The following is a 16,437-nucleotide window of genomic DNA, read 5'->3' as shown; positions in this document are numbered from 1 at the left end:
CAGGAATTCCAGCGGCTGCTTTGATCTCGGGATGGGACATTAGTATTCTGCTCGGATCGTGTTTACACAGCTTGGAGTGACTCTGGACTGGATGAAGGTGCTGTGTGGACAGGCAGACGTGCAGTCCTGGGTCACATATTAAAGGAAATCATCCTTAGCCTTTGTTTAATGCTTCGTTACGAGGCAGGTGGGAGGAGTTTAACGTGTTAAGGTGCTGAGAGGTCAGTCACACAGATGGAGCTGGTGATGCTTCCTGCATCTCATCTTATAAGGGGATGAACCGCCACGAATAAATGTTGTTAGTTATTTATAACAATGTATAATAGATTGATGACCTGCTGGAACAAAAGAGAGAAAGAAGAAGGGATGAAAGAATAGAGGGGAAAGAAAATCATGGACAGTAAGCAAAGGAGAAAAGGAAGGACGGAATTTAAAGGGTAAAAGAAAGAGAAACAAACAAAAAGAAAGCCATGTTTTGGAAGAAAGGGAAAGGAACCCAGGATCGTACACCTGTAGAAACAAGGAGAGAATTAAGAATAGAGTAAAAGAAAAGGAAGAAAGCTAAATGAGCCAGAGAAGTGTGTTAAGCAAAGGAAAAGTGGGACAAAATTAGAAAAAGAAAGGATGACAGGAAACAAAAATAGACAGAAAAGAACACAGATAATTGAAAAAAAAACAAAGGAAGCAGAAAGAAAAGGAGAGAGGGAGGTAAAATAAATAAAAGTGAAGAAAGAAAGTAAGTAAACAAGTAAATTAAGTAAATGATAGAAAAAGTCAGACATAATTACAAGGAAATGAACTGGAAGACACAAATGAAGCAGGAATAAAAAAGAAAAAGAAAGAAAGGAAGGATGTAGGAAAGAAAGAAGGCCAGAGGAAGGGAGAGAAAGACAAAAAGGAGAACAGTGAATTAGGGAAGTGGAGGAGAGAATTAAATGAAAACGGTTTTAGGCAGAGAGCAAAAAGAAGTTAAGGAAGAGGAAGAAAAATAATCATGAAAAGTCAGAAACTAATGGAAGAAAGAGTGAAGGGAGTTTTATCACTCTTTTGTTTTCTCAACGACTACAAACATTAGGGAAACTTAAAAAAAATGTAATCAAGATACAAATATCTGATTTGAAATATGTAAATTTTGTGGCATCGCAGACGTTTTCCGCTCTGCCAATTTACGGTTTCTCCGCTCGCAGGACGAAGGCTGGCCTGCTCGGCGCCTTGCTTCAGCAGACAAAAGTGCTAACAGCAGATGAATTAAAGGTTACCAACAATATATGATGAATATCAGGAAAATACAAATTACCACAGGAAGAAGAATAATGAAGGTTTGTGCTGCCGAGCCAGGGGCCAGTCAATAATTAGAGGTGGCGCGGCCGCCGTCGCTTTCTGCAGCCTCAGCGGTTTGTCTCAGCTTTAATTGCTCAGGTTAAGACGTCTGCCCACTCCCCCCCCCCACCACCTCCCCTCCAAAAATAAAGTTAGTCTTAACTTGTTGAAAGATGAGCAGTGACAAGATGGTCCTCACGAGAGAGGCTCGGATTCAACAGGACGCCCTTCGACAATGTTTCATGGCGTCTTCATCTCCTCCATTTTGTGTTTACTTGAAGTGAAGCATGAGGGAGTTCGCTTTGATCCCCGAGAAAAAAAAAATTAAAAACAGTCCCACCCGTGCACGGGGAGAAAAGAAAAAAGGAGGGAAAGTGCCATGAGTGGTTGACAGTCGGTGCATATTGGTTGTTTTTTTTTTCCAAGCAGGGAGACATAATCACACAAATAAGACATCAAAGATAGATTGAGAGTTAAAATATGCAGCTGGAAATTATTCAGATTGCTTTGGGATGGCAGGGAGAAAAATATTCCCTCAAAGTGTCCGACTGGATGAGATCAAAACTGTGCGATACCGTGAGACACGAGCGCGAGTGAGAGGGAAGCATTCAGACATGTCCGTGTTTTTTCTGTTTGGTTTCAGGGGCCTTGGCAGCTCCAGTATTTCATGTCGTGGTTCCCTTGACTGGAGGGGAATCCCTTTTTTCTCCCCCTCTTGTTTTTCTGGTCACTGGCATGCAGCTCGCCAGTATGTCGCCTCACAATGTGAACTCTCGTGCCCTGCAGGTTGGCAGAGAGAAGCGACACACACACACACACAGACACACAAACTGGCTGCTGCCTGCGAGTCACAGCCAAATGCTGCACCTGCGTCATGTTTGCTGGCTCCACCTGTACAGTAAATCCTGCAAAGATCTAACCTCAAAACACGCTCACTCCAACAGAACACGTCATGCTCCCGCGTCATGGAAATGTGATTTTTAACAAAGAAAAGAAAGGTTGAGGAGGAAAAACGGAGTCATTATCCACTGGTTCATCATTTTCTGCCTCTTTGAATCCAAAGTGTTCACGTCACCTCAGGTAATTCTGATCCAAGTTAAGCTTCAGACATATTTGTGGCAATCATAAAGTAACGTAAAACCCATTCAGTCTTCTGTTGTTCTGTATGCTATATAATGCTATATAAATAAAATGTTTTATATTATTATTAAAATTATTATTAATCTGTGGTTAAATGAAATGAGAAAATAAAAAAAACAGTTAACTGGTAAATCCTGAGGTGATTTGGCAATATGTCAATACTGGCCATTAAAATTTAAATCCTCCTCAATATGTTCTGTTTTTAAACCTTCTGTCATTAGCTGAACTATACAAAGAAGCTTTATTAAGATCAATATTACTAACATTATTACTGAGTGTGCAAACTGACCAGGAAAAGAAAATGTTTAAATTCATGAGGTAATAAATGACAATATTGGTGATTTTTCTATTGTGAGCATTCAAATTTAAATCTGTCAAAATGTTCTGTTTTTAGGCAGAAAACTATATAAGGTTTATTAATAATATTTATAATAATAATTATGATTATTATGTAAACAAATAGAATGAAATGTGCAGATGTTTGGGTGATATTTCTACTGTGGGCATTCAAATAAAAATTATGAATGAGATTTTCTACATACAAATCAAATGGACGTGGTATCCAGTTATATATTAGTATGTAATCAAATGGCATCATAGTTCCCATATTGATGGCAGATGACCAGACGTGAATATACTGCTTTAACTGCTCATTTTTCCAGAGCGAGGGGCGAAGCTTCGTGCCTCAGAAACAACAACACGCTGTAAAAAAAAAAAGACGCAGAAGCGAGTTCAGGGACGTTAAGGGACAGAAAGTTTCTCTTTGTCTGAAAGCTCTGAAATGTGCCACAGAAAGCCGAGATTCAAAGCGCGGCCCATCTCCCCTAATTAACACTTTGAAAGATAAAAGCAGTTTATTAAATCAATCAGGAAGATGGTTGTTTGTGAATCCCAGCAGATAAGGACATTTGCATATTAACTTTGCGGTTCTAACCTACATTTGAGCATCTTCTGAGATTGTGGCCGGCCTCAATGTAAATATTTTCCCCCCTCACTGCTACTGTACACGTTTTAAAGTTTCATCGCCCGGATCCTCTGGTGGATTTTCAACTCATTAAAAAATAAAGAGATGGATAAATAAGCAAACATATAACGTAAACAGACAAACAAATGAATAAACGAACACGGATGTTATGGCACTGGAGAGGCTTTTGCCAAAATCTGTGGCACAGACAGAGCAAAACAATCTGGATTTTAACTTGCTGTTAGATATTCCCAGTTCAAAACTGGGCCGTAAATTAACATGAAGGAAACAAATAGGCTTTAAAAGAGTATTATATGTGCCCTGCAGTTAATCTGGCACATACTAAAGAGCTGGTTCAATATGTTCTGCCAGAAATTAACTTCCATGTGAATCATGTGTTTTCTTGATAATTTCATTAAGTGAATTTTGACTGCATTTGTTTATTATATGTGGTCTTTGCAAAAAAAATTACCATTGCACTGTTATTGAAGTTCTTTAAACTCACTGTGAATTATAAGTAAATACTGATATTTGGATTTCTCCTGATTGTTTCTCTCCCTTTTCTGACTCCGTACCTCATGCACCCCCCTGCAGCCACAAATACTCACTATATGTGACAAATGTGGATTTATTCGCCTCTGAAACTAGTCCCAATTAAATGCTATATTTCCGCTTATTGTTTGTTCATTATCTATAAAATAAATTAAGAAAAAAGCCATAAAAAAAGAATATATATATACTTGTGGGACATTTTTTAAAGATTTCCATCTGTAGAAAACAACTGCACAGGGGCCTGGGGGCGATGCAACAGGGCAGGCGAAGCAGGCAATATCCTAGGGGCCCTGAGCTGAGAAGGGCCCCTCATTAATATTACATTAGTCCACAGCAACAACACTTTTGTAAGAAACCCCTCACAAAAGTTCTAAGATTGGCGATGGACAGCAGACATTATGAAACAGTTTTGAAGTTTGGTTCATGACTAAAATGTCCACCGTGTATCATGTTTTTCTCGGGGGTGTGTTGGTAGGTTTTCACTCAAACTTTGCTGTTATTGATGTGTAAGCACAGTTTGTACTATTGGAATGATTTGATTCGGTACAACGCGTTTCACAGACAAAGTAGAGTTGCCATAAGGACAATTAGAGCAGCTCCATAACTCCACCAAGGCTCATGCCCTATCTCACCAAGATAAGAAACAAATAAATAAATAAACCCCAAACCTGGATTATGTCCATTTAACAGGATCTTCTACTAAATGCAACGGGTTCTTCCAAAATTAAATTGGTTCTTAAGTTTAAGAGTAATCCTGCCGACTACTGGCTTTTGAATATTTGTCCTAAACATGTCAAAATGTCAATTTCGAGTTTCAGCCACCTGTGTCTCTTTCAAACCAATCGTGGAAACAACTTGGCTCATTTCCATGATACTTAGTTCAGTGATGGGTCAGTAAATGAACCCAGATTCAGATCAGGTAGTTACCCAAACATCCTGTCTGTGTTCACTACCTTTTAGATGAAGTATCATTCTTTCTGTGTGACCAGGGATGAACCTAAAATCTGGTTATCACCAAAACCAAATACTTACAAACTGGAAGTTCAGTTTCAGCCCTAGTTGTGCTTCAAGACGAAATGTCCTGAGGAAGCATGGTCTTAAAGCTTGTGTGCGGTCAACCCTTCCCTTTTACAGTTACAGCCACAACACTAGAGCATCAGTTGTGGGACAGAGTGCCACAAAGAAATCAAAGCTTGCAGATATTGACTGGCTTCTCATACAGACACGGAGGAAAAAGAAACACCGGATCAATATAAGTCGTCGCTAATCCTGGTACCTACACAACAGGGTCATTGTGTTTCGATGGGTGGGCCGCGGCTTTGGAGGAAATCACCCCACACAAAAGGGTCCTGTCACCATTCTTCGCCTCCCGAAAGGGTCGCACACCGCCGCCGACTGCCGGCCGCACCACTCGATACTCGACTTACTGATGTGATGAAAGGCTGCAGATGACCTAACGCTCACGGACCCCTCGGCTCTAATCAGTCCAATCTGCATTCGCGCGGACAAGAGGTGCAGATCTGAGAGCAGCTATCATCATCTCATCTCCAGCAGAGAATAGGTGAAGCAGTATTACGTTGGAGAATGGAGAAAAAAAAAAAAAAGGGAAGTTACTGTAACGACTCCAATGGCTTTTAATTGCAGAGGCTTGGATATTAGTTCAAAACCCGTTCGCTTCATGCTTGGGAACACAGTGCCACGGTGCCTGGGCCCTCACCCAACACTTGTTTTATCTGCTTTGAGATTGAACTCACTTCACAGTAAAGAGAGGCCAATTAGGGTGCAAAAGGATTAAAAACAGGGGAAAAGAGCTTTCCCATTGCTCCACTTTTGTAGCGGAGGACAGGCTATAGGATGAATGTACAAGAGGGGAAACAAAGCTCAGCAGTTTATGATCCTGAAATTAAAGAGAAAGGTTATTTCCTGCCAGTCGTTCCCCGGAGAGGAAGAAAGTCCACCTTGTATTCCTGGTGGATGTCATTAATCTGTGATATTCACAGGCACTTATTCTGTCTTTTGGGGGCTTGAGTGAAACGTTTTGGGTTGAAACGCTTTCCCCTCCACCTACTTTGTCTACTTCTTATCACATTAGTGAAGTATCACATCTATAAAACCACTTCCTCCCTTTTGTCTTTGTCAAAACATTCTGAGTAGATCTAAGTGCCCGACTTCTGAACTTGCAGATTGGGACCAAATGGACTTTGACAGCATGTAAGCAACGTGTCAAGTCAAGTCTGAAAGGCCACAGACACTTCATGAGGGGACAAAATGCACAAAGAGAAGTTAAAGTCAAAGTTTCTCCTTTTGTTAATGCAAATAATAATTCTGTATTGCTGTTAAAGTTAATGTAGAAAGACATCAGGGCTTTGCTTTTTATTTCTTTTAAATAAAAGGGACGGGATCGGTTTTGAACCCGCAGGCAAGATCATTTATCCATCTCTGACTTCCTCTTATAAAATGATTACCAATCTCTGTAGTAGTGGCTCACCTCAGATGCACCGTCCCCGGGAGATGTCCGAGGGATGCTATTAACCAGGGAGAAGACGGGGGGGAGGAGGTGGGGAGGTGTAAGGGGGGGAGGGAGGACGGGCTTCCCCCAGCGAGGCCCCGTCTTTAACATAAGTGGAGATGAGCGCAACCGGATGGCGGAGGCGAGGGGGGGGGGTTTCCCCAGGAACGGTGGAGAGCGGCGGGAAATCGATGCGTTGTTTGTTTATTGGTCTGACCCCCGAACCTCTGCAGCTCTACATCTGTCAAACCCACCCCCCACCCCCTCGCTCCTTCTTGTTCCTCCTTCCCTTTTTTCCTCTTCTCCTGTTTATTTTATTGGACCGTCACAATAATGGCAGGTGTGCAAGGATAGGTTGAGCAATATTATTACAGTAACTGGTCGTTTGTGACATTTTCTGTCACCAGAGGGTGAATTATTTTCTGTTTATGTCGGGTACTAGCCCACGAAATGGTAAAGAATCATGGTTTTATTACACAGGATTTTTTTATAGGGGAACATTTGATGACAACAGTCACCGATAGAAACTCAATCATGAAGCAAATCAAAGAACTAAGATATCACACTATTTAATAGGTGATAAACTGAGCATGAAAAACAAGGATGTGAAGGGATCAGCTCAGCTTTTGTTTAAATGCTGGATATCTCTATTTGGAGGTCAAATCTTTGCAGTTCTCATCATTGATGTAGGAAGAAAGAGGAAAAAGAGAGAAACAGAGAAGACCTTCCTTTCACTTCTGCAAACGGAGGGAAACAAAACTTCCAAGAACCAGATATCAGCGCTGAAAAAGGTCACCCGAATCTTTCGACTCTTAGTGATGCTAATGGGGCCTAATTTGAAATGGAATTTTATTCACATCTTGAAATCCGACAATGAGATTTCATTCAGATGTAGCAGTCACTTTTTACTTGCTTTAATGATAAGTAGGTCCGAATGCAGGGAGAGGAAAGAGAGAGGGAAAAAAGATCCCCAAGGTGCTTTGACTCTGTTCTTTTATTAATGACTTGAGCCCTTTTGTGACCGCCACAGAATCGTTTGATGAATCATTATCGCGGAGAAAATCATCACGACTGATCATATTAAGAGGGGGAATGCAGTTGTTTTGCAAGGCCCTTCTCTCTTGTCCATTGTGAATTATTGTCATTATCATTAGCATGAAATGAATTCTGGCCCCTTTCAAAAGGGGAACTGCTGCTGCGAGTTAATGTATATTCATCCGTTGTCAGGCCACAGGCTTGTTTTATCTGTTATTGTTGCCGCCGTGAGCCGCTTTTTGAACCCGCCACCGTACAAGAGCGCTGATAAGTGCGCCTCGGCAAACATCAACCTTGTTTACATTAATGTCTGCAGACTGTTGCAGGTCGACTCGTGATCCATATCAATCGCGCGCTGGTATATAAATTCTGCAGACGAGACATCAATGAGGGCCCGATCTGTATTAAAGCCACATAAACAATACATTTCTGTGTGTGTACTGCCACTGAGGGCGTAATAGAGCTTTATTTACTCACATTTCTAACATGGCGTCATGTAACTGGCTGCGCGGTGAGTTCAGGGGTTTTCAATTCCTCTCTGTTGGTTTTATTGTCACTTCAGCGGTAATGTGTCTGGTCTCCTGGCATCGGGGACGTTTGGGGGACACGCAGCCGAATCGAAAGCAGCATCTGCAGCCTGCTGAGTGAACGGGGGCCCCCCCTCCAGCGCTACCTGAGTCCTGGCTGGGGCCCGTCGCCACGAGCTGGGGAGTGGGCGGTTAGAGGAGCGGGGAGGAGATGAGGTGGAGGGGGGGTGGGGAGCGACCGCCATCACCATGATCTGATTTATCCTCAGGCCGGAGACTACAAATGAGTACAGACAGCTTTTTCATAGCCAAAAGACACATTTGCATCTATGCGTGTGTTTGTGTGTGTGTGTATGATAGGGAGTTGGAGGTTGTGGGGGTGTCATTCAATAGAGTGTAGTTTCATAAACAGCTCAGTTTCAGTTATGAAAGGCTTCCACAGAACCACACAATTATTGCATGTGTGAATATATAGTTATGTTTCTTTTTTCTTCAGTTATTTATGTTTCCAATGAAAAAAATGCTGCACAGTCACTGAAATAAAATGACTTTTTCCATAAAAAGGCCTGTATGTTTTAGACAGACTTAACAGGAATCACTAAAGGCTTTTAAGTTGTTATTTTACAGATGTACTATAGGTGTTTAATGTTTAAGACTTAATGTTATAACTCATACGTGTGTACTTCTAAAGTGAGGAGCGCTTTTTAATAGTATTATCTTGATAAAAAAACAACTTTACTGCAGCAAAAGTCTTGATTGTATTTAGTCATTTCCTTAAAAAATGGAATCAGTAAAGCTGTCTCCAGACTTGAACTTGCCCGGAAAATTGGGTGCGCACATTTTCCTTCCGCATATGAAGAACACGGCAGGAGAGTTTAGAAACGTCATCAACCGGCCTAGAAGCTTGCTGTGAATTTACTGGTAATTTTCCACCTGTGTTGGGCTCACTCAGACATTTCACCGGGGAGCTGGTAGGAAAAGTTCCAGAAAATGTGCACAACAATTGATTCACATTTCCGTTATCGCGTACAGCCCCGATTTCAGGAAGATTCCTGGACTTCATTGCATTTCTGAGAGAAGCTTATTCAAGAAAAAGTGGAAACACAGATCCAGAACCAAATGAATCACTATAAGCGGTTGATTACATAACTGAGTGCGTATCTTCTGTGTGATCGTCCCAGAACTTCAGGGAAAGGTGACTCTTTCTCTCTCTCTCTCTCTCTCTCTCACGCACTAACACAAACTCACACACGCACTTAGACACACACACACAAAGAGTCACCGGACACATCTGTAAACCTAGACTGTGAATAAACAACAGAATTTGTAAACTTGGGCAATGTATTGAGAGCTGGCAGAGCTGGTAGAAACTGTAAAGAAAATCCCTTTTTTAAGGTCCATGTATGAAAAGACCCAAAATGAACACTGTGAGCAGACGACTTGATGACTACAAGCCAATTATTCAAACAGCATATGTACAGGAACAATTCAGTTTCAAGCTTTTTGATCCATATAAACGGTTGATCATTATATCCGTGATCACGTCATCCCGTTTCCACTGTAATAATATTTCAACCTGTGACGAATAGAAAGACTTGAAACAGACTGAAAGATTATCATCTTTGTGTTAAAACAACAAAGATTAAATCAGTATGCTGCAAATACATGAAGCTCGGTTCCTAAAAAAACACCATGTTCATAATCATGTTTTTTGTAATCTCTGACAAAACAGTCTATTTCCAAAATATTTACTTAAAAGGTGTTTTTTTCTTCTATTTTATAAAATGTTAAGAGTTTTGCTTCTTGTCTTCTTCCAGAAAACAAGGCAACAAATTTTATTACAATTCTGCTAATTTCTGTGAACTTCTCGACTCTGTTCCCAACGTTAAGAAACCCAAAAGTGGCGTCCGGCTGCAGACCTGAGCGCCATGAACTTTTGCGGCAATTATTCTGCACTCGGGTCAGCTCTGGACAATATGTTAGCCATCTGCTGGCATCTGTGCTTTCTCCCACTAATAGACTGAACCCCCACCTTCCCTGCACACCGCCTCACACCGCCTCACACCCCCTTGCCCCCCACTGCACCGGACCACCATCACCACAACCACCACAGCCCCTGGAGCTAGCCGAGACGGGGGTGAAGCGCTAAGCAGGTCACATGTTGTCTTTCAGCCATATTTGGGTCAGGCCTTTGGCACTGGATGAGGGGAAGCTTAATGCACGGAGGCAATGGGTTATAATCCTCCCTCCAACACACACACATGCACTGTATGTTGCCCCACACACACACACACACACGTAGATGAATAAACAGACGTACACGCCCGGCACTCATATGACTTCCCTGGATGCTATTTTGCCTTGGAGGGCGTGAAATTCCTAATTTTCTCTGATATGATCCTAATTTCAGAGTTCATCTAATTTCCCAGAAAGGTGGCGAATACTTGAAATTCAAACTTCAGCTTCCTGGATTGTATATCGGCACAGAGAAGAAAGCCAACAGCAGCTTCGGCAGAACATATGTTGCACGGAGCATATGTTTGGAGCATATGTTTAATGCCAGAGGAAAGAGGCCTAACACATGTCGATGATCACAGGTAGATGAGATCTTAAATACAGAGAAAAGAGACAGTTGAAAGTAAAATGAGAGCGAGAAAAATGCTCTGTGTTAAAGAGGGTTTAAAAAGTAGGAACTTTTCCTGAGCTGAGGCCAAACTGATATTTGGGGAAATGTATGCAAAACCAGGCCGCCAAATTTCCTCCTTCCATTAAGATTAGGACATGGCATATATATATCTTGGTGGCCTTGGTGGAAATTGTGTCAATTTAATACAAAAAGTAAAAAATATGGAAAAAAAAAAAAACTTTCATTTATCCGGAATTCATTAGGAGGAAACTCAGGGCGTCATCTTTTTTATTTTTTCAAGTGGCGTGTGAAGTTCCGGGGCAAGAGGCTGAGTGCGCGAGTATGAAATGTGATCAAATTTCAAATACATTCACAGTCGTGGCAATTTGTACATTTGCATCAAAGTTGCGGTGGACGTCTGACAATAAATGGGATGAGATTGGACACGTTTGCCGCTGCGGTTTTTTTTCGGCCTCCTCATCAGCGCCGCTTGGCTCCTGCCCTCAAAGAAACGGCGTCTGATGAAGAAAACACTTAAAGTCCAAAAAAAAGCTAATTAGATGATGTGATGAAAGGGCGGATGGCACACATCGGCAGACAAAATGAAACCAGCCCAGTGGAACATTTAAAATCACACAAACAAGAGGCGACGCGAGGGTGAGAAGCCCGAAAGGTCACAGGACCAGGAGAAGAAGTGGTTGGATGTCGGCCATCCATGCCGCCACGGTGGTTTTCATGTCGGTCTGTAACATTCATCACCAGGTCCCAGACGTTCATACCTCCCTGTCCAGCAGTCTGCTGGCTTTAAAGACTTTCCACCGTGAAGAGTGAGACATTTATGATTTCTTGAGCGGTGACACATTTGCACTTTTCTCCTTCCTCTTTGCAATCACACTAATTGCTTTCACATATGACTCTTGGCGTACTTCACCGCACAGAAAAACCTTAGCGAGATCCCTATCTGAAAGGGCAGTCAGACGGGCGTCAGATTTGGCTTTTTGAAGCACCGGCGTTATGACTTCATTGTGATTAGAGCTGCAGCGAGTCTTCAAAGGCACCAATAGGAAAAAGAACTTAAGGGACAGATGCAGCCTTCAAAAGGAACTTGTGAGGGTGATAAATTAAAGGTTAAATCTGAATAAACACGCAGAGAACCGTGGTTAATGCAAATACTTCCACACAGGACACTCACAGACCAGTTTGATCAAGATGATGTGAATCATATGCTGTGGGCCCTCACAGTCACCTAATGCCAACTCAGTTACACACCAGAAGAACTGTATAAGACCGCTCTGCAACACCGACAGCACCTGCAGATTTTAAACCAACACATCGATGCAACACTTAATCGATGGTTATCATAATAAATGATAAACATTACTGTTGATAATAGTTTAAAGACCGACATGTGCTCCTGAGTGAACGTTGTGGTTTTAAACTCGTCTTTATGAACAGAAAAAACATATTAGAAATAAAACAGAGATATTTATTGGACTTTTGTTATATTTATATAGTTTAAAATCATTTTGTAATAACCAATGGTATTGTTTTATCGCCAAGTCCCAAGTCAGACCTCAGAAAAAGTTCCAAAGCCCTTATTACTTCATCTGCAGGTGGTTAACAAGAAATCTGCTGTTATCAACAATCAATGTTACTTTCTCTATAGATAATATTTCCCTCCAGTGACGACACTGAGGTGAAACACACACAGGACACATTACGTCATTTGATTCACACAATCCGTCGCCCGCTGAACGCACCGTACCACGTCACTGAGGAGGAACAAGTATTCAAGGTGATGATCTGAGGTGTTAACGTGATGATTATGTGCGGATATTCTGAGGCTCTAATGTATTTTAATGCTGGGAAATGGCACAGTGGTGAAACCTGCTTCACAGGACAGCGGGGAGTCAGGTGTCTGAGTTGTATTTAGATCTACTGGTTTGGTGTATATGAAGATGGACCACACGTCTCTGCTTTCTCCCACTATCCAGAAATGAAGCTAAAATAACCCAGGATATGAACGGAGCCATCTTTTGCCAATGACGTCATTTGGAGCCAGAGTCTGTGCAATAGCGATCGGAGATGGAGCCGGGGTTTAGTCAAATAGTTTTTTGTTATTTGTTCCTTTATCTGATGAGCTCATTCTATAGTCCTCTATATATAAGTCACTATATAGTAAAGTGGGGATTAGATGACAGCATGAAGCAGCATGGGATCATGGGAGATGTTGTCTTTACCATTGCCAATGAAAATCTACCTGACACGACTCAGGTGAAAATCATGTTCAAGGATGAGGTAATGTACTGAAGCTTTATTCACGTTAGGCAGAAACGGCAATCAATAATCAATCCTCTCAAGGATGAATCACATTTAGTACAAAGTGGATCATATTATTTTATATATAATCCCATAAAGGGATTCAAGCAAGGTTCAAACATGAATGCTTTATGTTTTATGTGTACAGGTATTTGAACATTTTCAGAAAAATCGACAACTGAGAAATAACGTGTGTGTTCCTCAGCCCCCTCTGTGCTAACATATCTGCATTCACATGAAGTAGGAGAAGAAATGGTGAAAAGGCAAGGCTGTGCATATCATCATCATCAAAAAAAGCTGCACTACGTGTCCAGGAAGTTCAAAAACTACTCCCCTCCTCCTACCACCTCCACCTCCTTTTCATTCCCCTCTCCTTAGCACATTCAAATGTGCAGGTTTGTTTTGGGGATAAAGTCCTCCGCTTTGATCAGTGCTAATTAGACAGCCTCTGCTTTCGTTCGCTACCTATTAGGGCTGGTTGGTTATCGCCGTCCTAATCTCTGGCCGGTAGCCAGGCGAGGGTGCTGTGCTCCTGAAGGAGCCCCCTCAAAGCTGTCTAAGGTGAGGAGGAAGCGTGATGAAAGGGCCGTCTCCTTTCAGCACAGATCAATACGCTCCTCTCCTTTGCCTATGGGGATCAAGAGTTTGAAACACAAAGGGGGTTTTTGCATAAAGATCCAAACAATGGTTCACAAGACATTTTTTTCCTCTGACTCTCTTGCTTTATGCTTTATACTTTCCGCCTTCACTTTTTTCCCCTCGCTTTCCCTTCAACTTTGCACTCCTGGAAGGAGAAGGAGTGGGACTCCTTAATGAAGCTGGAAATTTGGATTTTTAAAAAGGTTCAACATGCCTGCAGGAGGCAAACAACCAGAGTCGCAGTAATTTTCTGTTTGAGCGTGTTTAGCCTTTACTTTCTTGACGGTAGAATATGTTGCCTTGGTTGCTCACATGTGAGGAATCGCAGACTCGCAAATGTTGTTTTAAAGTAAACAAATGTCAGCGCTCTGCGAGACGTGCATCGTATGTCGAGATAAACACACGTATTGTTCTCCGATATTGTTTAATGCTCCGCAATAGAGATGGAAGCATTTAATCCTCAGCTATTTGTTTCATACTTCATGCATGCATGAGGAAAGCCCAAATAGGAACTTGTAGTTTGTTTGGTCAGTTTAGCCTAAACAACCCATGAGGAATTAAAAGAGTTGTATAATCCACAGAGTCTACGGTTACAGCATTTCTGTCTATTTATGAGGAAGTAAAACACAGTGTTTAAAAATGCTTGATTGTCTGAAATGTGCACTGGAGATAAACTTGACCCAAGCACCTTTTTTTTCATCAACATCTACACACATTTTGTTGGTGGGAAACCGAAATTAAATAAAACTAATGCTTTGGTTTTGACTGTTCAAGTCTTGTGATGAGTTCTAAGAAAGTTCCAGGGATTTATCACATTGATCAACAAAGAAGATATTTGTAAAGATGCCCTTATCAATAATGTGCATCTGCAATGGAAACAGATAAGTCCATCAAGTGTTTGTTGTTTATAGCGAACTTTCACTACAACCGACAAGACAAGTTAGTGACAAGCTACCAAAACAGTTCAAACAGATTGAATACAGGACTTAGAAAGACACGCAACTCCTTGTTGGTCTCTGTATGCTGACTGTGTAATCAGGCAACTGGTTGCTAACGTGTCAGCGTCATTAAGTTATCATGCACCAAGTCAGAATATGTTTACTGTTTGTTGTGCTCCCTGAGTGGCAAAAGAATAAATGCATGCAGCTTTAAGGTTTTTGTTTTGTTGTGACCCTTTTTCTCCAATTTAAGGTGAAAGATGACTCTATCAACTCACACTGTGTATTACATGTGTTGAGTTTCACATGATACAGAGTGCTGGAGTCTTGAGAGTGGAACAGTGAGGGGTAAAGAGGTCGGAGATCGGATAAAGACTTTTTGGAAAGGACTCTTTCACATGATCGTTTACCGATGATACAATCAATCTAGTTGTAACCCATTTCTATATGGAAAATGTTAATAGACTATATATATATATATATATATATATATATATATATATATATATATATATATTTACAGCGCTTTTCCTCTCTTATCAACCACTCAGAGTGTTTTACAATGCAAGTCGCATTCACGCACACATTCATACAGTGCTGCTCTTTGCAGATATTTCTATCACACACCGTACATACACTGTCTGCACGGCCGTAAGGGGCAATTTGGAATTCAGCATCTTGCTCAAGGACACTTCGGAATGCAGACTTGAGGTGCTGGGGATCAAACCCCCGACCTTCTGGCTATAAGACAATCTGCTCCCCCCTCCTGAGCCACGGGAGGTTAAAGAAGTATTTCATGAAATTATCAGTGCATGTGTTTATAGGCTGCCTGTCAAATGTGGCTTCTGAAGGCTTCGTGCTTTTATCTGAGAAGGTGTTTAATTGAAGCAAAAAGAAGCAGAGACATGATGTGTTGTAATATTCACCTATGTGCAGTCTTTCTGATTTCCCTATCGCTGGAGAGATTAGTCACTTCAATCCTTCCTCCACTGTTTTCAGCGTGATTATGTGACCCCCTTTTCGCAAGTAATTTCCCCTGGATTAGAAAAACAATCAATCCAATCAAGACTCAGAGAGAAGGGGAGGGAGGGAAGAAGGAGATTTGAGAGGAAATCTCTCCAGAAGTTGTTGGGCGTTGCCAGAAAAGAGAAGGAGCAATCTAGAGGGCCGGCGTATTTTTTCCTCTCAAGTAATTCATTTATGTCTTCAGAAACCAGAGTTACTGTGCCTTTGTTGTACTTTAGAAAGCTTAGCCGCGCTCTGTGAAGAGACGCAATGAGAGCACTTTAGAAAAAGCTACAAAGGCAACGGACGGGTGGAGGAAGAAAGAAAAAGTGAATGGCACCACTGATAAAGTTGAGCAAATTAAGTCATTGACCTGCGGTGGAGATTAATAGCAAACAAGGTGCCCCAGCTTCACAAGTAATGAATATTTTTCAAACAGCGTGCAGGGGGGTGGGGGGTGGGAGGGGGTGGGAGATAGCGCTAGCTTGATGCGGATGACATTGAAAGTTGCAGAGAACAGAAATATTCTGTCATTTTTCATTTGTATGCAAATTCGCCTGTTACACAAATTAACCCCTGAACCCCGGTGTCAGTCCTCATCTAGGGTGGAAGCCGACCCCCTGCTGGGGCCCCGCGGCCCGCCGCTGCATCCGCCCCGCGCTCCTTCCCCTCTTAGGTCAGCGGCAGCTTTAAACCCCCGGATCCAGAGGGAAGGTTACAAGTCGCAGCTCCGCCCCCTTTTGTTTACTGCTCTGATTTGACGGCGAGATGACCCCACGAGGAGGGAATCTGAGACCAGGCCGTTGTGTTTAATCCCATCAGTGACTAATGGGTCCAAGAAACCATCGCTCTGAGGTGTCGAT

General features: G+C 41.9%; 1 long non-coding RNA gene across 1 annotated transcript in view; it reads right to left on the bottom strand.

Annotated features, from left to right (window-relative positions):
* Positions 1-16,437, bottom strand: part of LOC124851411 — a 138,611-nt gene that overhangs the window by 46,503 nt on the left and 75,671 nt on the right. The gene's annotated exons all lie outside the window — the stretch shown is intronic.

Source organism: Hippoglossus stenolepis, chromosome 24 (genome assembly GCF_022539355.2).
Source record: "Hippoglossus stenolepis isolate QCI-W04-F060 chromosome 24, HSTE1.2, whole genome shotgun sequence".
Lineage (NCBI taxonomy): Eukaryota > Metazoa > Chordata > Actinopteri > Pleuronectiformes > Pleuronectidae > Hippoglossus > Hippoglossus stenolepis.
This window is presented reverse-complemented; position numbering and strand designations above follow the sequence as displayed.